General features: G+C 51.5%; 1 protein-coding gene across 7 annotated transcripts in view; it reads left to right on the top strand.

Annotated features, from left to right (window-relative positions):
- LOC145542457 (uncharacterized) overlaps positions 1-22,551 on the top strand; it is a 209,578-nt gene that overhangs the window by 148,055 nt on the left and 38,972 nt on the right. Inside the window, exon 3 of one of the 7 annotated variants that reach the window (XR_014079862.1) lies at positions 5,831-10,262. The exons of 2 other annotated variants lie outside the window; for them this stretch is intronic. The gene's annotated coding sequence lies outside the window, so the exon portion shown is untranslated. Of the gene's footprint in view, positions 1-5,830; positions 10,263-22,551 lie in introns of those variants that run through there. 4 more of the 7 variants (XR_014079867.1, XR_014079866.1, XR_014079869.1 and 1 more) reach the window with 4 other exon arrangements.

The following is a 22,551-nucleotide window of genomic DNA, read 5'->3' as shown; positions in this document are numbered from 1 at the left end:
AACTCTGCGGGGAAGGGCGGGATGTAGGAAGGGAATGTGGGAGCCTTGGAAATGGCCAGGGGGAGCCCCAAAGCCCTAGATTCTTTGCCCAGGAACCTGTTCAATGCCCAGACCAGGCCCCTGGGCTCCTTTCCTCTTTGACAGCCCTGGTGCAGCCCTGGATCTCTCTGCTTTGTTCCAAGCAGGTGCATGAAGAATCCCGTGGAAGGGAAGGGTGTGTGCTGGGAGGCTCCATCCCACTGAGCCTTCGCCTCATAAAGACCCAGAGGGAGTTCGCCTCTTCTGTAGGACAGTGGTCCCCGACTTGGTCTGGCATCACGGACCGGTTTCCTGGAAGACAGTTTCTCCACAGACCCAAGTTGGAGGGGTGGATGGTTTGGGGATGATTCAGGCACATTGCATTTATTGTGCGCTTTATTTCTATTATTGTTGCATCAGCTCCACCTCAGACCATCAGGCGTTAGATCCTGCAGGTTGGGGGCCCTGCAAAGAGAGCCCAATGCACACCTGTTGCCCATCTTCCCATCTGGTGGCCAGGTAGGGCCTGTTCATCCTGTAGCTGTGAGCCTCTCTCTTTTCCCCTCCTCCTCTGTCCTCCTCTCTCTCTTTCCTCCCCACCTCCTTCCCATCCTCCTCTTTTTTTTTAATTTTTTCCTTCCTCTTCCTCCTCCCCTCTGCTTCCCCCAGTGACATCCCGGACTTCAAGATTTGGGCCAAAGGAAATAAGGAAATGCTTGGCTCAGCCTTTCGGCCAGGAAGGCTGGGGATGAAATAATGAAGGAAAAAGACAGTCCCAGCAGGAGAGAGAACTTGCACGTGACCGCATCCTTCTTTGCAAGAAGTCAGAGCATCAACCTGTTCAGCTCTGTCTCTTGCTCAGCGGTTGGCTTCTCATTTGATTCTCTCCTCCCTTCCCGCTCCGACCTGGGTAGGGACCACCAGCCAAGGTTATTATCAGGACAGTTTTCGAGACGTGAAGTCTCTCCTTGCTCAGAGTGCATCCCTGTGGGAGGATTCTGGTTTCGGTGCCTGGGGAGTTTACCAATTGGATGGAGAATGGAGACTCCCCGTTCCTAAACTGGCCCCACCGCAGTATCACTGTTTTTACTGAGATGGTGCATCTTGTCCAGTGAGTTCATGTTTATAGCGTTGGGTGGGAGCTGGCTCATTTTGTGCTGTCTTTATGAGCGGAGGAGGCTGAGGCTTTGTGTGGTTATTCCTGGGAGACACCTTCCTGCGAGGCGTCCACCCTGTTCTGATGGGAAACGAGGTGACACAGCCATCAGGAATTCCATGCCAGCCAGTCACCCTGTCCGGCAGCTGGGATGCGCATTCCCAAGTCTGCCCTGGTGAGCCTGGTGGCGGTTTCTGCCTCGGTGTGTCTTGCGTCCTGGCTGTCGTCGGGAGTCAGGTGTATCGCTACCTTCTTCTTCTTCTCTCCTCTGGGCTCTCTGGCCCTTTGCAACGTGCAGCGGTTCTCAGCACCCGCCACCCATCAGAATCAGCGGCACGGCTTTGCTGCCTCGTCCCACCCTAGGCGATTCCGGCTTCCCCAGGCTGGGCCGAGCCCCAGGCGTGGGAATTTTGAAAAGCTTGTCAGGTGATTCTCAGGTGCAGCCGAAGTCAAGAAAGGGCTGCACCTCAGAGGCAGTGATTGTCGGTGGGAGGGATTCTGCTGTTCCCCAACCCCCACCCCCAATGCCAGACACATGCCAGTGTCCGAGACATTTTCAGTGGTCACACTGAGGGGGGCTGCTCCTGGCTTCTCGAGGCTGGAGGCCAGGGATGTAGTTGGGTATCCTCCAGTGCCTTGGACTTCATCCCACTGCCAGTCCCCCAACCCCAACCAAGAACAGCCAGCAACCCTCTTCTCTAGGTCTGTGGGGAAGCAGACGAGGCATGCCCTGATTGACAAGCTCGGTTTCCTATATAGTGCAAGAAGATCATCACGAACGTCGTGGCTTGAAACCACACTCACTTCTCTCACAGTCTCTTTCATTGGCCACTTTCACTGGGCTGAAGTCAAGTGTCTGCAGGGCCGTTTCCTTGGGGAAGCTTTCGGGAAGGGTTCATTTCCTGGCCTTTCTAGCCTCTGGAGACCGCCTGCTTCCCTTGCCTCCTGCTTCCTTCCTTGAAACACTCCCTCCAGCCTCCCGCTTCTGTCGTCACACCTCCTGCTCCTTCTCCTGTGTCACACCTCCCTCTGCTTCCCTCTTACTAGGACACGTGATTATATGTGTCCCCTCTCCCCCAGTCATCCAAGACCATCTCTGCCTCTCAAGATCCTTGACTTGCTCACACCTGCGCAGTCTCTTGCTGTAGAAGGTAACATTCACAGCTTGCAGAGGTATTAAGACACATCTTTGGGGGCTGATATTCAGCATGTCAGGCTTTCCAGCTGGCACAGTGGTAAAGAACCTGTTGGCTGCCAAAGCAGGAGAAGCAAGAGATGTGGGTTCCGTCCCTGGGTCGAGAAGATCCCCTGAGGAGGGCATGGTGACCCACTCCAGTGTTCTTGCCTGGAGAATCCCAAGGACAGAGGAGCGTGGCGGGCTACGGTCCATGGGGTGGCAGAGAGTCAGACGCTACTTGAGCATGCATGCACACGCATTCAGCCTTTCACAGGGACCCTCTTGCTACTGTTCTTCCTTTCCTGGTCCCCAGTTTTTCTCCAGGGGTTGTTCCACCTGTAGACTCTTAACACGCGTTCTACTTCTGTCCTGGGTGTTTTCAAACAGGCAGGGTCTGAAGGGCAAGGCGGCGTGTTGGAGTCCTGTCTAACCAGCTCTTAGTGGCCATAGCAACAGGCAGGGAAACATTCGAGTGGGAAAAGATGGGGGGAGGGGACCTGGCCCTGGAGTTAGCAGCTGACTTAACCTGGAGAATGATGCTACAGGGAGAGGCAGGGAATCCAACCTAGTGTCTCAACCACCGTCAGCTTCCTAACCCCCCACCCCACCCCCGAGTCTGGGTTTCTAAGTGATCTTTCAGATCTCCAGGTGCCCACTAATCTGCTGGCCCAGTGCCTTTCTCTGGGCTAACAGAGGTGTGTCTTTGGCCAAATACAAATGCTAGACCCAGAAGAGTTTGGTGTGGGGCAAGGGTGTGTCCGGCCCTGCTTAGGCTGGTCCTAACCTCATTCTCCTCCCCTGGGTGGAGGCTCTTGTTTCCACCCTCTCCCCCACCACCTCTGGCCCCCTTGGCTGGGTCCGTGGGGCTGGGATGAATCGGGGGTGGGGGGAGCGGTGCTGTATTTGGCTTTTTGTTTTGTTTTGCGCATGCCTCCCAGTGTTCCCGGCTGTGTTTAATGTCCCGGTGCGGAGTGCATGCGGTTGCCGGGAGACGAGAAGGAAGTCCCCGAGTGATTCACAGGCAGCTGCCAATTCATTTGCTCACCGTGTGGTCTCCTTGGGGAAAGGCCTTCTCCCTGGTCCTCCCTGGTTCAGCTCAGGGGGCTGCTGGCATCTGAGGAGGGGGAACATGGAAACCAGAAAGTTTAGCAGAACTTTGGGGTTGTTGGGGGCGTTTCGGGATCCCAGGGAAAGAGTGTCTGGAGGGAGAGACTTCCGGTCTCCCTCTTGGCCACCTGGAGCACCAGGGTGCCTCTGTGAAGGCTGCTGGGCTGGCTTTTTGGGGTGCTGACTCCTGCCTGCAGAGTCTCTCCTTCCACAGTACTCCTGCGGGCAAACGTCTTGAAGCATCTTCTCCCTCCCCAAGGCGCTTATGGTGACGTCCTGCCGTCTCTGACCATCGGCACCCCTCTCTCTGGCTTCATCCCCACCCGGGGTTTAGCCAGAGCCCCAAGGAAGGAGGAGAGCTCCCTCGCGCCAGGCTGAGCCGCGACCTCTCCGTGGAGGGACAGAGGGGCCTGCTGGCCCTCCTGCACCCGGCGTCCTCCGTGCATGTCCCTCTGATGCTGAGGTCCTCCTGGCCTCAGGGTCGGTCAGCGTTGCCTCTCTGCTGTGGCCGACAGGAGTGGAGCGCGCCTGTCTGGCTTCGATCTGCCTTCTCAGCATCTCATCCCATGTGATGCTTGTGAACGAGCATGTTTGCAGGTGATTTCTCAGGGGTTGGCGGTGATGGAGTCGGAGACGTGCGGAGCCCAGATTTATCTGCATTCGTGACCGTGTGTGTGCTTAGTCTCAGTCTTGTCCGGCTCTGTGCGACCCCGTGGACGGTAGCCTGCCAGACTTTTCTGTCCATGGGGATTCTCCAGGCAAGAATACTGGAGTGGGTTGCCATGCCCTCCTCCAGGGGCTCTTCCCAACCCAGGGATGGAACTCGTCCCTCCTGCCTTGGCAGGCGGATTCTTTACCGCTGAGCCGCCTAGGAAGCCCAACGCTGCTTCTAAAAGCAGTATTTTAGTTAAGGAGGAGAAGAGCCCTATTTAAACTGTTCAAGTTTCCCTGGTGGCTCAGATGGTAAAAAATCCACCTGCCAATGCAGGAGACCCCGGTTTGGTCCTGGAAAGATCCCTTCCCAACCCAGGGATCTAACCCAGGTCTCCAGCATTGCAGGTGGGTTCGTTACCAGCTGAGCTACCAGGGAAGGTCTCAGCAATTTTAAGATGAGGAAGTCCCCTGAGGGCACTTCTTGGCACTCAGTGTATTTGTTGCTCAGAAATGGGGAGTTAGGTGGGGTAGTAGGAAGCCAGGAAAGCATAAGTCCAAGTCCATCTTCACGTATTTACAGTCCCCAGTGCAGAAGGGAAATGTGTTAAATTGTATTTTTCCACTTCCTCCCTCATCCACTCTGGACCATCTCCTAACCAGTTGTTAAGGGTATTGTGAGAAGGGGGTGACAGAGGATGAGATGGTTGGATGGCATCATGGACTCAATGGACATGAGTTTGAGAAAACTCTGAGAAATAGTGAAGGACAGGGAAGCCTGGTGTGCTGCAGTCCATGGGGTTGCAAAGATTCGGACACGACTGAGCAACTGAACAACAACCTATGAAACCAGAGAGATGTTCCAGCTGAAGTGAACATCAGGATTAGGGACCAGATGCCTGTCATCCTGTACTGAGAACCGTGGCCTCTCTGTGCCTCGATTTTTTCATCTGTAAACTGGGTGGTCTGACCCCTCCATGCTCCTGACCCCATAGCTCACAGGCTGAAAAACAGAATTGTCCACTTCTTCTGAGCTGTATTTGGTTTTTAAAATCAGCTATGGTATAGTGGTAAGACTTGTATGGAGGGGTCCCAGCAATGATTCAGTGTACAGAGTTCCTTGAACAGTATGTATAGTCAGTTAGTCATGTCCGACTCTTTGAGACTCCATGGACTGTAGCCTGCCAGGTTCCACTGTTCATGGAATTCTCCAGGCAAGAACACTGGAGTGGGTTGCCTTCTCCAGGTGATCTTCCCAACCCAGGGATCGAACCCCGCATTGGCAGGTGGATTTTTTACCATCTAAGCCACCAAGGAAACTTGAACAGTATAAATAGGCCTTTTCCCCACCTTAACTAAAATGCTGCTTGAAGGAGCATCGGGCTTCCCAGGAGGCTCAGCAGTAAAGAATCTGCTTGCCAATACAGGAGGTGTGAGTTCGATCCCTGGATTGGGAAGATCCCCTGGAGAAGGAAATGGTGACCTACTCTAGTAGTCTTGCCTGGGAAATTCCATGAACAGAGGAGCCTGGTGGGCTACAGTCTATGGGGGTCACATAGAGTAAGACATGACTGAGCGACTAAAGAACATCAACAATATACTATTCAGTAGCTAGAACATCCTGTATTAAAGGCAGTAAGGTGATGTTCGTTGTTGAAAGACATCCATTGAAAGGATGGAAGGCAGACTCTCACTCTGATGCTGTTTTTTTTGGTCCGTAGGCCTGGAAGGCAGGACAGGTGGAGAACTGTTCCTCTCGCCCACAGTCCCCACCAGGAACCTCAGTGTAACCATGAGGATCCCAAGGAGCTAAGATGGGACCTTCTCTTAAGAGGCAAGCACTCTTGATTGGAATGAGAAGTCTTATTCTGGAGAATGGGCTGCCCTGGTGGCTCAGTTGGTAAAGAATCCGCCTGCAACACAGGAGACCTGGGTTCAATCCCTGGGTCAGGAAGATCCCCTGGAGAAGGAAATGGCAACCCACTCCAGTATTCTTGTCCCATGGACAGAGGAGCTCGGCAGGTTACAGGTCCATGGGGTCGCAAACAGTTGGAAGCTACTGAGTGACTAACACAGACACACATTCTGGAAGCTAAAGGAACTTCTGGATTTAAGAAGATGTTTGAGGAGAAAGCAAAGAACCTCGGCCTGAGGAATCCGATCTGTGTTGGCCTGCGTGAACAGGAGGCCACCTCCAGTTGAAGGTGATGCCATGATCCTGGACCTTATAACTCCTTCTGCTGGTGCCTGGTCTTCAGACCGCCCCTCACCAGTCCTTGGAAACCAGAGGGTTTTTTCCTGCTCCCCACCTCTCACATCTCCTGTGCCTTTGGACTCAGCAGTGCTTCTCTTTCACTCCTTCACTTCTCAGCTGGATATAGAGCGAATAGTTCACTACACGTAAGTCAACTGATCTTACATTTTGCTCCTTCTGAAAAGGCCGGTGTTGGCATGTTGCTGTACAAGCAGCCTTGGAAGAGCATCCCTCCTCATGTATGTGGGGTCTGGCCCTGCAGGCTCCAGACTGATACAGGTCTGTGCAGAAATCCTTCAGGCTCTAAAGATGCTAGGACGTTGGAGGGGCTCTCGCAAGGAGCTGGATCCTGAAGACTAGCGTTGCCCATGTTCAGCTTTCTTGGTTCGGGTTGCACGCAAGTGCACATCTGGACAAGCAGAACACGAACATGTCTTCTGTTGACACAGATGCGTGATCAGCTCCCAGCGGGGCAGTTGGAGTCCAGGTCAGAACACCGTGTTTCATGACAGACTATCCAGCGGCCAGAGTTGATGGTGTTTCTAGAGGACCCCTCTTTCCAGTGTGTCCTGACCATAGATGGGGCCCTACAAAACCCAAGTCCTGCTGATGAACTGAACCTTTTCTGTTGAGAACAAAACAGCTCATGATGAAACAAAAATAATACAGCTACTGGAAACAATGGAAAATAGACTATGGGATGTGTGTGTGTGTGTGTGTGTGTGTGTGTGTGTGTGTGTGTGTGATGCAAGCACACATTTGTATAGAATAAGAGCCAAGAAGAAAATTTCTGCATCTTAGCTAGACAGACTAAGAGCTAAAAACCTTCAGGATGGTGTTGTCTGGAGAGTGAAGGGGTTGACTGGAAGACTTCCTGAAATTCCTTTGAACTCTAGGGTGCCTTAAAATATCAGGGCCATGTAAATTGGGCCGAAGTGTGTGCTTTCTGTCTGAAGTCTCCTGGATAACCTTCAAGGTCAACTCAGATGCCGTTGACTCGGAACTCCCCTCCCCCAATTCCCTTCCCTTTCCAGACACTGGCTTTATCTGGGATAAGGCAGCGGAACTTGATAGTGGTAGCAGTGGGTAGAGGAGAAGGAGGTTGTGCCAGCCTCAGTTTGGGGTGTTCATGACAAGTGAGAACAACCTGAATGCAAATTACAGGTTCTTTCCAGGTTAGTTAAAGCCAGGCTTTCAGGATTGCATGCCATCCTGAAGTTGTTGCTTCTTGTCAGAGGATCAAGGCTTTATGTCTTCTGCTGAAAGACAGGCTTAAGCATCTCATCTAACCGCGCTCATCTTGTGTGGTGGCCCTGGCGGGGGGGCGGAGGTCATCACCTACTAGGTAGAGATGAGCACGCAAGCATCTAGAAATGACTGTTGTTACACACCTGTTGAGATTAAGACCCAACCTCGTGCACGTGGGTCTTTCTCCCTGTCCTGCATCCCCGTGCCTTCACTGCCGTTGAAGGAACACTGGCCAGCTCCTGGGGTGTCATTTTTCTTTTTTTTTAAAAAAGGATTCATTTCAGATGTTTCCTTCATTTTTATACCCCACACGTGGTCATTGGTTCCAGAAGAAGTCCCACTGTGATGCCAAAAGCAGCAGTTTCCTCTTTTTCTCTCTTTTCTTGTCTTCTCATCCACGTCGAATCCCAGATCCCCAGAGCCTGAAGTGGTCTAGAGCATCGCTCTTATCTAGATCTACCCCTGGCTAGTGCAGGAATCCCGTTTGCAGCATTGGATGAGGGATGGGCAGGCCCTGGGGGAGGCAGCCTTTCTGGCAGCTTGAGAGAGACCTGGGAGAGAAGGTTGGATGACGTCCAGCCTTAGGGGGGAAAGCAGAATTCTAAGGAGTACTTCATGGGCGGCCAAGTGTCCACATGTGTCAATTTCCTCATCCGATAGCGAGCCAAAGGCATCTCGTTTCTGGGTCCAGCTGTGTGTCTTATGCTGATAAAAAAGCACAGAGTGGGGAGACAAGGAGACCTGAGTTTTTGTCCCAGGAAGTCCCGCTTCTTAGTTCCTTCCATGTAAAATGAGGTAGTCACGTCACACATTCCCCAAAACCCCTTCTAGCCTTGCCGTCCACAGTGTCTCCATATGGAGGGATAGAGTTCATGACTTAAAAGATTTGCTATTTTTTTTTTCGCTCTGGCTCTAGTCCTAGCCTCAATTTCTTTTTCTCTTTTTAAGTTTTTAAAAAGTAGCCAGCAGTTGTTTATCTATCTATTTATTTATTTTTTGGTTGTGTCTCATGGTGTGTGGGATCTTTGTTCCCCGACCAGGGATTGAACGCTCGCCTCTGGCAATAGAAGCAAAGAGTTTTAACCACTGGACCTCCAGGGAAGTCCCCGGGCTAATTTCAGCTTGCTCCAGGATCATGTATAAGTCACTCAAGCCTTTTCTCCAGGTCTCAGTTTTCCCATCAATAAAATGGGGGAGGTGGTGAGTGGTCTTAATGACCCTCCAAGTTCTCCTCCCGTATGTCAAGTTCTAAGCCTTGTCTGATGCAGCCCGTGACTGACGGGTAACTCTTGCTTTGCCTTCGGCCGCACCAGCCAAAGACAGGGCTGTCTTAGGAAGTCCATTACCGACGACTACTTCAAAGCTGTTTGCACTTGTTGTCAGCTGCACCAAGCAAGAGTTTGTCGAAGGAGAAGGCAAATAGACACACAGACTGATGACAGGCCAGGGGGAGGGGGACCGCTGTTTGCCCGAGGTGACTGGGAGGCAGAAAAAAACCTGCCTGCCGTTTTGACCAATAAATAAAAACTGGGAACTCTGTATGGCTAAAACTGTAGGGGATTTATTAGTTTGCTCAGTGAAAGGCAAATATTAAGTCTTAAGTTGGCCCGTCCTGGACTTGCCTTTTGGCGTTTGTATGCTGTCCGGCACGGATCACCGTGTACTCCAGGTTATCTGGTTCTGTCGAAGGGTTTTTTAAAAAAGATTTTTTCCGTCTCCTTCTTTCCTTCCTCCTTGCCTGCCCCCCGGCCACCAGCTCCCACCTTCTCTGATAACTCAGCCCTGGGCTTTGGCGAGGCAGGGAAAACAGAGTGTGGGAGCCTTGTCGTCCTGGGTGTGAAGCCGCCTGTGTTCAGGGCTCCAGCTGCCCCGGGGGTTAACCATGACCGTGGTGCAGTGGCTCAGGGCTGCAAACTCACCAGGTGGTCCTTGGGGGGTCTCCTCCCTCCCCTTTCCTGAGCATTTCAAATGTCAGGTCCCAGGCTGTTGGGAGAAGCTTGTGCCTCTTATTAAAATAAGCATCATCACCACCACTGGAAAAAAGACACAGACCTCCTGGTTTCTAAGCTTTTTCACAGTGAACACATGATTTTGGCCTGAAATGCCTAACGGTGAACTGACTGGGCTTGTCACTCTCCACATGAGACTGGCTGGGACCTGGGACACTGCTGTACCTAGACAGCATCTCCTCCAGAACAAAATGCAAAGAGACTGCAAGGACTAGAAATGACTGTGATGTGCAGTTGGGGCAAATGCTGGACGATAACATACAGAAAGACTCAAAACCCACCTGCCACTTTTGAGGAGCCTGGAGCAAAAACGGGGTCGAGAGCAAAAGCAGGGTCCTGCACACTTCCCCTGCACACAGCACCACCCAGGTTTGCCCACCCAGGCCCCCCCTCCGCCTGACCCCCAGACCTGCCTCCTGTCCTCACCCCGTGGAAGGAACCAGCTCCCTCCACTTGGGGAGCAAGCAAGGGGGCCTGTTACTTGTCTTCATTGCCCGCTGCTGTAGCAGGAGTCTGAACAAAGCCTTGCCTGAATTTCTTGTCTGGTCTGTCATCAATTTCTGTTGGTTGGGTAAGGCTGAGAACCCGTGGAGATGTCCAGTCCCCAGGGGATGGACAGCCACCCAGTCTCTCCAGTTTCCAAGAATGAGCCTCAGTGGAACCAAACTAGAGGGCACATTCTCTATCCTTTGCTGGAAACACCTTCAGTCTGAAGTGCTGCAGCTCCAAGTACCCAGGCAGAGATCCAGGCACTCAGGTAGAGATCCAGGCACCCAGGTAGAGATCAAGGTACTCAGGTAGAGATCCAGGTACCCAGATCGAGATTCAGGTACTCAGGTAGAGGTCCAGGTACTCAGAGATCCAGGTACTCAGGTAGAGATCCAGGTACTCAGAGATCCAGGTACTCAGGTAGAGATCCAGGCACTCAGGTTGAGATCCAGGTACCCAGGCAGAGATCCAGGCACTCAGGTAGAGATCCAGGTACCCAGGTAGAGATCAAGGTACTCAGGTAGAGATCCAGGTACCCAGATCGAGATTCAGGTACTCAGGTAGAGGTCCAGGTACTCAGAGATCCAGGTACTCAGGTAGAGATCCAGGTACTCAGGTCTGCTTGATGGCGGTCCCTGATACCCACCCATTGTGGGGTACAGCATACCGATGCACATTGCTCCATGTCAGACCCCCAAAGCCCTTTTCCAGGCCAGCCTGCTAACCATCCGTGGAGAAGACCTCGCACCAGCCCACCCGGATATAGTGTCCCCACCGCTACTCGTGCAGTCAGGAGCTGGGAAATGTCCTGAGATTGCTTAATTAGGCAAGTTCCTGTCACACTCCAGTGGCGATTTTTGATTGAACTCAGCATGAGTTTTAATCCGCTGGCAGTTCTTCCTGGATGAGTCTGCTGGGCAGACCAGTGTTGGGTAGCCAGGCTACTGAAATCCTGTTCATCCTTAAAGGTCGTTTCAAATGCCTGCTCTAGGAAGCCTTCCTGGGTTTATTATTCCCTCTCAATCAGTTGTGACCTCCCACTCTGTCACATTCTCTTAAAGCATCTGGCATTGGCTAGGGACCCTAAAGGAATAAATTTGAAAGTGTAATAAGTGACCCTGTTTCTGCTTTTATGAGAGAAACAGAGTATTGGGAGAAAAAAAGTCTAAAACAAGTTCAGAACAAGCGCAGTAAATGACATACAAAAAGTTCTGTGGTAAAGAAAGAGGCATCAGCCTTTTGGGGTCCCTAGCCAAAGCCAAGGTCACTGGAGACCTCCAGCTCAGAAGTCTTCAGTCGTAGCCCCTTGGCTTTTACCTGGTAGGTATACAAGGAAGATGTGGGATTGGTTTTCCCTATTCATGATCTCTTACTGTGTGTACCACTAAACTTGCCTGGTGGGTTTTTTTTGTTTCTTTTTTTGACTGCCTATTAATCAATAAAGTGTTTCCTGAACAGCAGAAAAATTGTGCTTGTTCCTTGATTGGTTGTTTTTTCTGCAGAATCTCTTCTTGAAGTAGAATATGCCTGGTTTTTGCCAGTTATCTGAGAGCTAGGGCCATTTTTAGGGGCTTCCCAGATGGCGCTATTGGTAAAGAACCCTGCTGCCAATGCAGGAGAAATTAGAGACACAAGTTTGATCCCTGGGTCGAGAAGATCCCCTGCAGGAGGGCATGGCAACCCACTCCAGTATTCTTGCCTGGAGAATTCCGTGGACAGAGGAGCCTGGTGGGCTACAGCCCATAGGGTAGCAAAGAGTCAGACATGACTAAAGTGACTTAGCATGCATGCAGAGTGATTTTTAAGATAGGAAAGAAAAATTTTAAATCAGAAGTTTAGATCACAGTTTTAAAGAATTTCACTGTGTCTAATAGAGAGAGAAATAGAAGAAAAGCACAAGACGTATGGGATGTCCTTTGCCTTTAGGATCCTACTTACGGTCTGGTTGGTCAAGAACTGCACATATAAAACCATGAATCGCATTTGCCAAACAAACTCATAGTTAGTACTCCTGGAGAATCTGCATGGATGATGCTGCCTGTCTGGTCTCCACCCCATCGTGAATGTTTCCAGCAAGTTGCAAACAGAGAAGTTGGACCATGGTGACCAGATTCCCTGCTAAAGGGGATGGACTTCCTGGGTCCTGGGGCACATCCTCCTGAGGAATGGGCCTTCCTAGGTCCAAGGGCTTAACACTGGAGGACAGAAAGCAAGGGAAGAGACATCACTCTAGAGCAAGCAGACCCAACGAGAGAAGAGACTGCTCCCACTGGCCATCTGATTAACCAGCCTTTCTGTGGGGAGGGGGCAGAGAGATAGGCAGAAGTTTCTCTTTGGGGAAAGAGACGAACTCAAAGACCACCCTGTCTTCTTCACACAGATGAGTAAAGTCAGAATATGGACGGAGTGAGTGTCGTCTGTGGGCTCTGGCCACCAGGACCAATATCAAACATTCAAGAAATGATAAGACACTTGGCCAAGAAAAACCAGGCAGTTCAGAAAATAATACATGCAGACACGGAGAACAGACAGGTGGGCCTAGGGAGGGCAGGGGGAAGGGGGGCGAATTGAGAGAACAGCATTGACACATAAACACTGCCGTGTGTAACAGACAGTGAGTGGGAAGCTGCTGTATGGCCCCCGGAGCTCACCTGGGTGATGCCCTTGCAGGGTGGGTGGGAGGGAGGCTCAAGAGGGAGGGAATAACTCATACATATAGCTGATTCACTGTTCATGGTACATGAGAAACTTACACAACATCGTAAAGCAATTACATTCCAACAAAAAGAAAAGAATACAGCCTGATGTCTTACAGGGCGTTAGGGTCTGAAAGCTCCTGGCAACGCTTCTCATGTGAATCACAGCAACTTTGTGAGATGGCATTAAGACCTTGTTGTTATGGGTGATGAGAGTTAGGTGCAGGAGACTGAATGACTTGCCCTAAAGCGCAGCCTGTGAGGTCCCTGCCCTGAGGACAGTGTCACAGTTTCTCTATGAAAATTGTATCAGTCACAGCAAGCTGCTGTGACAAAACCGCCCCAAATCGCTGTTGCTTTCTCTAAGGTGTCTTCCCTGTTCATTCCTCAGGAGGATGTCCGTTGGTGGTTGTGGAAGCACGATGCTCTTTTTCAGGTACATATTCAGAAACTCAGGTTCCTGTCTTAGGGCACCACCTGACCTCTAGCAGTGACACTTCCAGAGAGTATCTTAGCCTCATCTTTAATCAATAAACATGGGCTTTTAGCTCTATGCTGGGGACCTATCTGCAATGCCTCTGGGCTCACGAGATCTCTACGTCTGTGTGGGAAAAGGCTTCAGATGCGAACTCCACCGTGACGTCTGTGTGTCCCCAACATGAACAAGGCATCACTGGATCTCCCCAGCTGTGGCGAGCTCTTTTGGCTACTTGGTTTGTTTTAAGGGGCTAGAACTGAGTTCCAGCCAAGAACATAGATGATAATCCCTGGATACTGGCCCTCGGAACAGTGATTCCACTTCCTGGGGACCCTCAACACCACGTCAGCTTTGTGCGACCCTAATACCGGTCAAGCTTTTTCTCCCCAAGGCCACGTTCTCTCCCGAACCTGCTGAGTGCCTCTACAGACCCAGGAGGCTCTGCAGAATACTCGATCAGACGGACACATTGGGTTCACGGAGACTTTCTGTTGCCTCCTCCCCCCAGGGAGAGGAAAAGTCTGATCTCACAAGCCAGGCAGCCTTCTCTCCATTTTCACACCTAGATTTCAAATCACACCCTTCTCCTCCACTGCTGCCCAACAAGCTCCCCTCTCAGCTCTGCCCCTGGGCTGGGCGTGGGTTCTTGTAGCTACGAGACCTCCGTCGCCCAAGATTTCTGGCACCGACTCGTGTGTTCCATCTTTGGCTCTGCTGGCACCGCCAGAGAATGGAAAGGCTGGTCTGTTTACAGGACGCGGGGCCAGAGCAGCATTAAAAACTAAGGAGCAAATAAAACGTTGTAAACACATTTCCTTTCCAGTAAGGAGTGTTCCTCGCTGGGTCCTTCAACAGGAACCATTTTTCTCATGTGTTTGGATTAACGCTCATGCTGAGCAATTACCCTGCCCAGGGAGGGGCTGCCTGTTTCCGTTGGCTATTTATTTTGATTTTGGTCGCCTCTCCCCCCTCTGAGCATCACACATCTAATAGTAAAGAAACTGGGCTCCGTCTTGGGGCCCAGGGAGCAGCCCCTCTCCAGCCTTCCTCTGTCGTCTCTTGCATCACTCTTTTGGCTCCAGACAAGGCAAAGACATGGAGAGAGGGGTGTTTTGCCCTGGGATGGAAGCTGTTCCCCATGGAGAAGAAGGAAAGGAGGTGAAACAGAGGAGAGAAATGGTTCCAGATTAAAGCTGGAATGTGTGCAAAGAGTTGTGTGCGGGTGACTGTCTCTCTGCGAAGGCTCTTCAGCAAGAGCCCCCTTTGTGTGAGTTTTCTGTGGGAGCAGAAAGTCATTGATCTCAGGTTTCCTGACTCCAGCAGGTAGCTTATTGTAAAACAGTTCATCCAGAGGGGAAAAAAACACCTTGTTTCAGCATTTTGATTTTTTTCTTTTTTCAGTGTTCTGAACCAGACTTGTAAGAAAGGATATAGAGAAGACTCCTTCCCCCGCCCACCCCCAGCTCTGAAATAGGTTTCACTGGGGTGGGTGGGAGGGAAGAACTGAACAACTTCCAATGATTAATCTTGTTTACAAATGCGTTGTGTTATGAAGGGCCCCTGTTTGCCGATTTCTTTTTAATTTTTACTTAAATATTTTTGGCTGTGGTGGGTCTTTGTTGCCGTGCGGGCTTTTCTGCAGTTGCCGAGGGTGGAGGCTACTCTTGAGTTGCAGCGGTTCTTGGGCTTCTCATCGAGGTGGCCTCTCTTGTTGAAGGCCCCGACTAGGCGTGTGGGCTTCAGTAGCTGCGCCTCCCAGACTCTAGGGCACAGGCTCCATAGTTATGGCGCATGGGCTTAGCTCCTCCGCTGCATATGGGATCTTCCTGCACCAGGGATCGAACCCATGTCTACCCCCGAGCCACCAGGGAAGCTCCCTATTTACAGATTGTAACCCCCCTCCCCTTCATCCTTCCCCTCTTCTTTTTTTGCCTTCTGTGCAGGGATGGAGGAGAGGGAGGCCTGCCCCGTGCTGACGGTGGTCAGTGTGGGTAACCCTCACTTTCAGCTTAACTTCACTTCACTTTCTAAATTCCTTGCCTTTGCCGGGTTGCCTCCATGAACTGATGTTCTTGGAGGTGCTGAATTCAGAGGGGCCGTGAAGAGCGAGCGGAGTGGTACTGACTCACGGACAAGTCATGGGAGGACTCTGCCTTCGGATTCCTTAAGGGTGGACTCAGTGGAGGCATCAGGAAGAGGCTAGGGGTGGAGAGTGGGGTCTGGCCCCTCCAGCTTCTCCATGAGCCCCCCAGACTGCAAACAGCTTTCCTGACGGCCACCGCTACACCTCCTCCCAAAGATATCCCAGATGGGTCACCTGCTCCGGGCTTTACCTGGGTCATGAGGCAGAAGTGTTCTTCCAGAGGGTGTGAGACCCTCATCAATGAAACCTGGCCGGCATTGGAATGATCCTGGACATGTGTGATAATGAGTGAACGTGCAGAACCACGTGCTGAGCCTGGATCCCAAAGTGTGCTGCTGGCTCTGTGCCTGGTGGAGATGAGCCTTGTGTAGACTTTTCCAGAATCGAGGAGGAGGAATGTCTAAAGATCCACCCCCAACCTGGTACCCAGGTCCCCTCGAGAACAATGGGAGATTCTCACTTTAAAAAAAAGATTAGTATTCAGCAATCTGACCCGGTGAGACACTGTGGTCCTTGTTTGTGGACTTTGCTCTGGGAACCTCCGAGGTTCTGATGGGTCAATTAACCACCCAACCTCCCTCGGCAAGTTGATGGCGAGCAGTGATGGATTGGGCCTCTGGTCTCCACCTGAAATAGGGTTCCCTACAGAGTACCTACAGGGAGAGGAGGCCCGAGAAGGTGTCTGGGGAATGGGAGGAGGGCTCCAGTGCAGGCAAAGTGCTGCAGAAGCAAAACCCATTCGTGGTAGCGCCGTGCCTGCCGTCAGGGTTGGGCGCGCTCGCTCCGGGGTCAAGAATGCTTTGAATAAGAGGCGCTGGGGGTGGACCAGCCGTCCACGGGGCATGCTGGGCTCTCCAGGGAGTGGAAGACTTTATCCGGGCTGCAGCCCATCCTCAGTTCCGCTCTACTTAGAACACTTTTCTTTTCTTTTTTTTTTGGTGGAAAGCAGATTGCAGAGGAGGAAAGCACCCAGCCAGGCGGGGAGGAGTCTGGTTCTGCCCTGGCTTCCAGAATTGGGGGTGGAGGGAGAGAGAGGTCAAGGCTGAGACTCCAAGCAGGAGGCACCAGCCACAGCCCGCCCCTGCTCCCCACATCTCCTCCTCATCGGCACCTTTCCCCTCCAGCCTGGCAGCCCTTCTCTGGGCAGAGCTTACAGAGGCAAGGTAGCAGAGGGAGACCATTTTCACTCTTACAAGGTGAGATAGGCACACGGCATTTTATTTTATGTTTTTTCACAATATTTGAATTTATATCACATCATAGATTGTCCCATGCAGTGTAACAAGACAATCACATTCTAGCGAAAAACCAGTCCAAAGGCAAAGAGAAAACCCTTCAAGTTGTGCCTTTTTTAAGCATAAGCATTAGCGTCCAAGAAGCCCCCCAAACGATTATTGGTCAGAGTGTCTAAACTACACTCTGAGCAACATCCTAGAATTTTCTGATTGGATTTATTTTTTAAATTAATTTATTTATTTTTCAGTTCAGTTCAGTCGCTCAGTTGTGTCCGACTCTGCGACCCCATGAACCGCAGCACGCCAGGCCTCCCTGTCCATCACCAACTCCTGGAGTTCACCAAAACCCAGGTCCATTGAGTCAGTCATGCCATCCAACCATTTCATCCTCTGTCATCCCCTTCTCCTCCTGCCCTCAATCTTTCCCAGCATCAGGGTCTCTTCAAATGAGTCAGCTCTTTGCATCAGGTGGCCAAAGGATTGTGGAGTTTCAGCTTATTTATTTTAATTGGAGGCTAATTACTTTACCATATTGTGGTGGCTTTGGCCATACATTGATATGAATCAGCCATGAGTGTACATGTGTCCCCCCTCCTGAACCCCTCCTCTCACCTCCCTCCCCATCCCATCCCTCAGGGTCATCCCAGTGCACCAGCCCTGAGCACCCTGCCTCATGCATTGAACCTGGGCACTCGACATTTTAAATGCCGGAGTCCCTTCGACAGAAAGCCCCACTGCAGCAAAGACCCACTTGGGTGAGGACTGCTGCCTGGTGGACTCACTCCCCGGCCCCCCGCTGTGGAGCCCAGCAACTCAGGTGGCTCTGCCCTCTGGACTCCAGTTGGCATCTCCAACGTCCCTTCTCTGCTGGATTCTTCCGCAGAATGGGCCAGAGTCACTCACCTTCTGGGCCAAGGCAGCTTGGGATGAATGGCAGCTTGGGATGAATGGCAGCTGTTCCTAGAGAACTGTGAAGAAGCAGAGCTCTGTACCTGGTTGTGCGTGTGTGTGTGTGCGTGTGTGCGCATGTGCGTGTGCGCGCGCGTGTGTGTGTGTGTGCGTGTGTGCACGTGTATGTGTGTGTGTGTTAGTCGCTTCAGTTGTGTCTGACTCTTTGCAACCCTATGGACTGTAGCCCACCAGGCTCCTCTGTCCATGTGATTCTCCAGGCAAGAATACTGCAGTGGGCTGCCATGCTCATCTCCAGGGGATCTTCCCAACCCGGGGATTGAACCCACAGTCCAGGCCCCTTAAGTCTCCTGCATTGGCAGGTGGATTCTTTACTATGAGCGCCACCTGAGAAGCCCTCTATAAGGATTATCCAGCCCCAAATGTCCATAGTGTCAATATTGAGAAACTTTTTTTTTTCAACCTCTGCTGCCAGATTGAAGGGCTTCCCTGGTACCTAGCCGGTAAAGAATCCGCCTGCAATGCAGGAGACCCTGGTTCGATTCCTGGGTCGGGAAGAACCCTGAAGGCAAAGGCTACCCACTCCAGGATTCTGGCCTGGAGAATTCAGTCCATGGAGACTATACAATCCATGCGGTTGCAAAGAGTTGCACACAACTGAGCGACTTTCTGCCAGGTTGAAACAAACGTGAACCCTCACCTCCCGGCTCCACGTTGCTTTATTTATCAAAGGGGAAAAAGAAATCTGTTATTTTTTCCAAGTGCATTTCCCCCTGTATCTTATCAAGAACCACCAAGTTCAGCACACCCTTGATTAGTCACTTCCATTAACAGTGTTTATTTTGGGGTTTGTGTTTATTTTTGAACGTGGTTGCCCGCATCTCCCCCTCTTCCTTATGCTCTAGTGCTGCGCGGCCAGCTTTCCAGCACAATCTCGTCTGCCCGGGTCCCCCATCCCTGAACGCACTGGGCCAGCTCCTGAGGGGGGCAGGCAGCCTCTCCGCCCACCCTCCTCTGAGGGGCTGGGGCTTCCACTCCTGGAGTTTCTCTTAAAGCCACAATCGGGCAGTTGTCCTCATCCCTCTGATTTCTCGGATACGCTTGAAAATCCTTTTCATTAGCGACTCCGTGGACCAGCCGACCCGTGACAGCGCCAAGCCTTTATTCCCATTCCCGGCCCTCCGCATTCCGTGAAACCGAGGATGCTCAGCGGTTTCCTCCCCTGAGTCAGAGCGGGGAGATTTCTGACTTGCGGGTCTCTGCTGGGTCTCCGCACCCCTCTCCTCCTCGCTGCCAGCGGGTCTCTGGGTTCTATTTCAGTGTGTCTGAGTCACGGAGAGAGTTGATCGCTGCCCCTCCCCACCCACCCATCCCTCCGCCCTCCCAAATGGCAGAGAGATTTCGGGGCTTATGACTGAATACCCAGAGCTCCAGGGAATCTCTGAACAGCTTTGGGGGGCTTCCTCTTTGACTGAGCACCCCCCCATCCCTGGTGCTCCTCCCCAATTCTGGCAACCACCACGTCCCCCAAGAAGTGACCGACAGAGCCCCCTTCAGCCCAAGGAGTCCCTCCCCAGTTTGGGAGGCTCTCATTGCTAGCGTTGGACCTAGGCACTGACCCAAAGTTTGCACAGAAACCACGGCACAAGGATGCTTCCAGGCAGGCAAGCTGCTCAGAAGGCCCAGGTACCTCCCCCCATACTCCTTCCTGGGACGTTTATTTGAATCCCACCAGGGAGGTGGCTACTTTGGGGTATTTATTTGTTTAAACATGGGTGGTTCCTCCAGAGGAGGGTGTCAGGTTTCAAGGTTGGAGAAATGGTTGCAAACAGAGAGTGGGTGGTCTGAAGGAGAAGCAGGCCAGGGTGGGGGTCCCAGAGCCCAGGCCTTTCTAGGTTTGTAGGTGAAACTGCTGCATGGCTGTGGCCTCTTTCCAGCCCCAGTGATCTTCATCTGTAAGACTTGGGGAGGAGCGTGTGCCCCAACTCAGGGACAGCCTTTTTGTAGATTGTTGAAAAGAGTATTTGGAAATCATGACGATTTAGGGGCAGTCCCTCTTATTAATTTATCCTGAGGGCTTTGATGACTTATCTGAGTGCCTGGGGAGGAGCGGGAGGGTGCAGGCTGGACTGGTTCTAACTGCAGCCCCACCTCGGGGATTCTGAAAGATTCCAAAGAAGCAGGGGCACTAGTGGAGTGGCAGATGTTATGTTGTGTTACGTGCTTAGTTGCTCAGTCGCATCCGACTCTTTGCGACCCTAGGGGCTGTAGCCCGCCAGTTCCTCTGTCCATGGGGATTCTCCAGCAAGAATACTGGAGTGGGTTGCCATGCCCTCCTCTAGGGGATCTTCCCGACCCAGGGATCGAACCCACATCTCCTGTGCCTCCTGCATTGCAGGCAGATTCTTTACCCGTTGAGCCATCAAAGGGAACAGCAGAGCCTCTTGCCTAAAATCTCTTGAGTTGTTGACCCGAATGACCAGCCCTGCCTTGTGTCCCACGGCCAGCCTCCCTTCTGGGTTAAACTGGCAGAAATGTATCTCTGATGAGTTTGGGGGGTTTCTATCAGCCCTCAATGACAGAGTTTGGAGTTTTGTATTTGGCAGGTAACAGTCAAAACAAACAAAACTGAGATGGAGGGAAACCCAGAGGTGCATGAGGTCGCTGCTCTCTGGTCCACGGCCCTCCAGAACCTGGAAGCGACGACGCAAGATAGCGTCTTATCTCCAAGCCTCTTCCACAGCTTCTCCGCTAGGAACCGCAAAGCGCAGAGGAAGCCCCACTCCCACTCTCCACAAACGCACTGCTGAAAAGAGGCGGGGTTTTGCCGGAGGGAAAGCACCAGATGAGGTTTTGGAGACACAGGAATGTCCAGTGAATACCACGGTTTATATACAAGAGATCCAGCAGAGATAATACCAGCGACTGTCTTCTGCTGTCCTAACAAGGGAAAGAGGGGACGGAATTCACAGGGCCATGGGGAATTATGGCTTCCCTGGTGGCTCAGATGGAAAAGAGTCTGCCTGCAATGCCAGAGACTCAGGTTCAATTCCCAGATTGGGGAGATCTCCTGGAGAAGGGAATGACAACCCAGTCCAGTGTTCTTACCTGGGAAATCCTATGGACAGAGGATCCTGGCGGGCTATGGTCCATGGGCTTAAGTCAAAAACCAGAAAGTATCTCTAAGACTGGAAGCGATGGTACCCAGAGAGGTTAAAACATCCCTTTTTTAAAATTTGGAGGGAGAGGAATGCTATTTACCATGTCTCTCTGAACAGAGAAAAAGACTGTCCCTAGATGAATAGCCTCATTAAGGAAACCTTGTTCAGAATTAGTGACATAATGTGCATTCTGAAATATTTAAGGCTGAAGGGTCCTGACGTCTGCATTTTACCTTGTCGTTTGGTCGCTTCAGTTGTGTCCGACTCTTTGCAACCCCATGGACTGTAGCCCACCAGGCTCCTCTGTCTATGGGATTCTCCCAGGAAAGAATACTGGAGTGGGTTGCCATTTCCTCCTCCAGGGGATCTTCCTGACCCAGGGGTTGAACACAGATCTCCTGTATTGGCAGGTGGGTTCTTTACCACTGAGCCACCAGGGAAGCCCATTTTACCTTGACTTGTGTTTAAAAGATAAGATGGGTTGACGGATGGATGAATGCATAGGTATGTGATGAAACACAGTGGAATCCTGACGATCACAGAGTCTAGGAGGGTACGCGGAAGACTTTCAAGTAAAATATTGGGGGAAAGTACCAAGCCCCGGGCCACCCATGGTGATTCAGACTCAGTGAGTTGCCGATGAGGTCTAGGAATGTTTTGAGCTTTGCAAGGGATTCTGACAATGAGCCAAGTGTGTTGGGGCCCCCGTGGAAGGGATTGGTTTTCCTCAAACTTGGATGCACACCAGAATCCCCTGGAGATTCTGTCAAAATGCCGAGTCTGACCCAGCAGGTCTGGGGATGGGGGCCTAAGCATCTGCATTTCTCACTGGCTCCCAGGTGACGCTGATGCTAGCCGTGCATGGACCACACCTGGGCAGGAAGGACTAGCAGACTCGCCTGGGATCTTTGCATCTGAGTAGTCTGGTGGGGATCAGCTGGGGCTTCACTCTGGAGTCGTCTGGGGAAATTTAACATAAACTGATGCCTGGGTGTGGAGTCTCACACCCAGAGATTCTGGTTTAATTCGTCTGGGCTGCAGCACAGGCAACAACATTTAAAATCTCCTTAGATGATTCTAATGTGCAACCGCTGGTTTCATGTCACGAAGGGAATCCATGGAATATTAAATTTCAGGAAATGAACTTTTGCACAGAAAGATGCTGTGATGACACCCATGTGTGCAGAGGCTTTTCCAACCGTGAAAGACTTTGAACCCACCCATCCCCTTTCCGTCATAATGAGAATGACTGACAGCCAGCACTGATCATCAGGTGACTTTTGTTGTTTGTGTCATCATCACAGTACACAATGAGGCAGGCATTAATATCCTATTTTATTTACTTAATTTTTTAAAAGATTTTTTTTTAATGTGGACTATTTTCAAAGTTTTTATTGAATTTGCAACAGCATTGCCTCTGTTTTTTTTTTTTTTTTTAATGTTTTGGTTTTTTTTTTTGGCCTCAAGGCATGTGGAATCTTAGCCCCCCAACCAGGGATGGAGCCTGCACTCCCCGGCATTGGAAGGCAAAGTCTTAACTACTGGGCCCCTAGGGAAGTCCAGGTATTCTGTTTTACAGATGGGGACATTGAGTTTGGTTGAGTTCAGTGACTGGCCCAAGGTAGCACAGCTAATACAGTAAGTCCTGGGCAGACATATGAGCCAGGTCTGCCTGACTTCAAAGGTCATACTCTTCAACAGTCATGTCACTCTCGTGTCTTCGTGATCTGTGGTAAGCTGTAGCCCGTGGGTGGGCCACATCTGGGCCAGCTGCCTGTCTTTGTAAATAAAGTTTTATTGGAAAACAGCCCTGCCCCTTC

Source organism: Giraffa tippelskirchi, chromosome 3 (assembly GCF_054371585.1).
Source record: "Giraffa tippelskirchi isolate mGirTip1 chromosome 3, T2T-mGirTip1v1.2.pri, whole genome shotgun sequence".
In the NCBI taxonomy this organism is placed as follows: Eukaryota; Metazoa; Chordata; class Mammalia; order Artiodactyla; family Giraffidae; genus Giraffa; species Giraffa tippelskirchi.
Note: the sequence above shows the minus strand (reverse complement) of the source record. Positions and strands in the feature narration are given on the sequence as shown.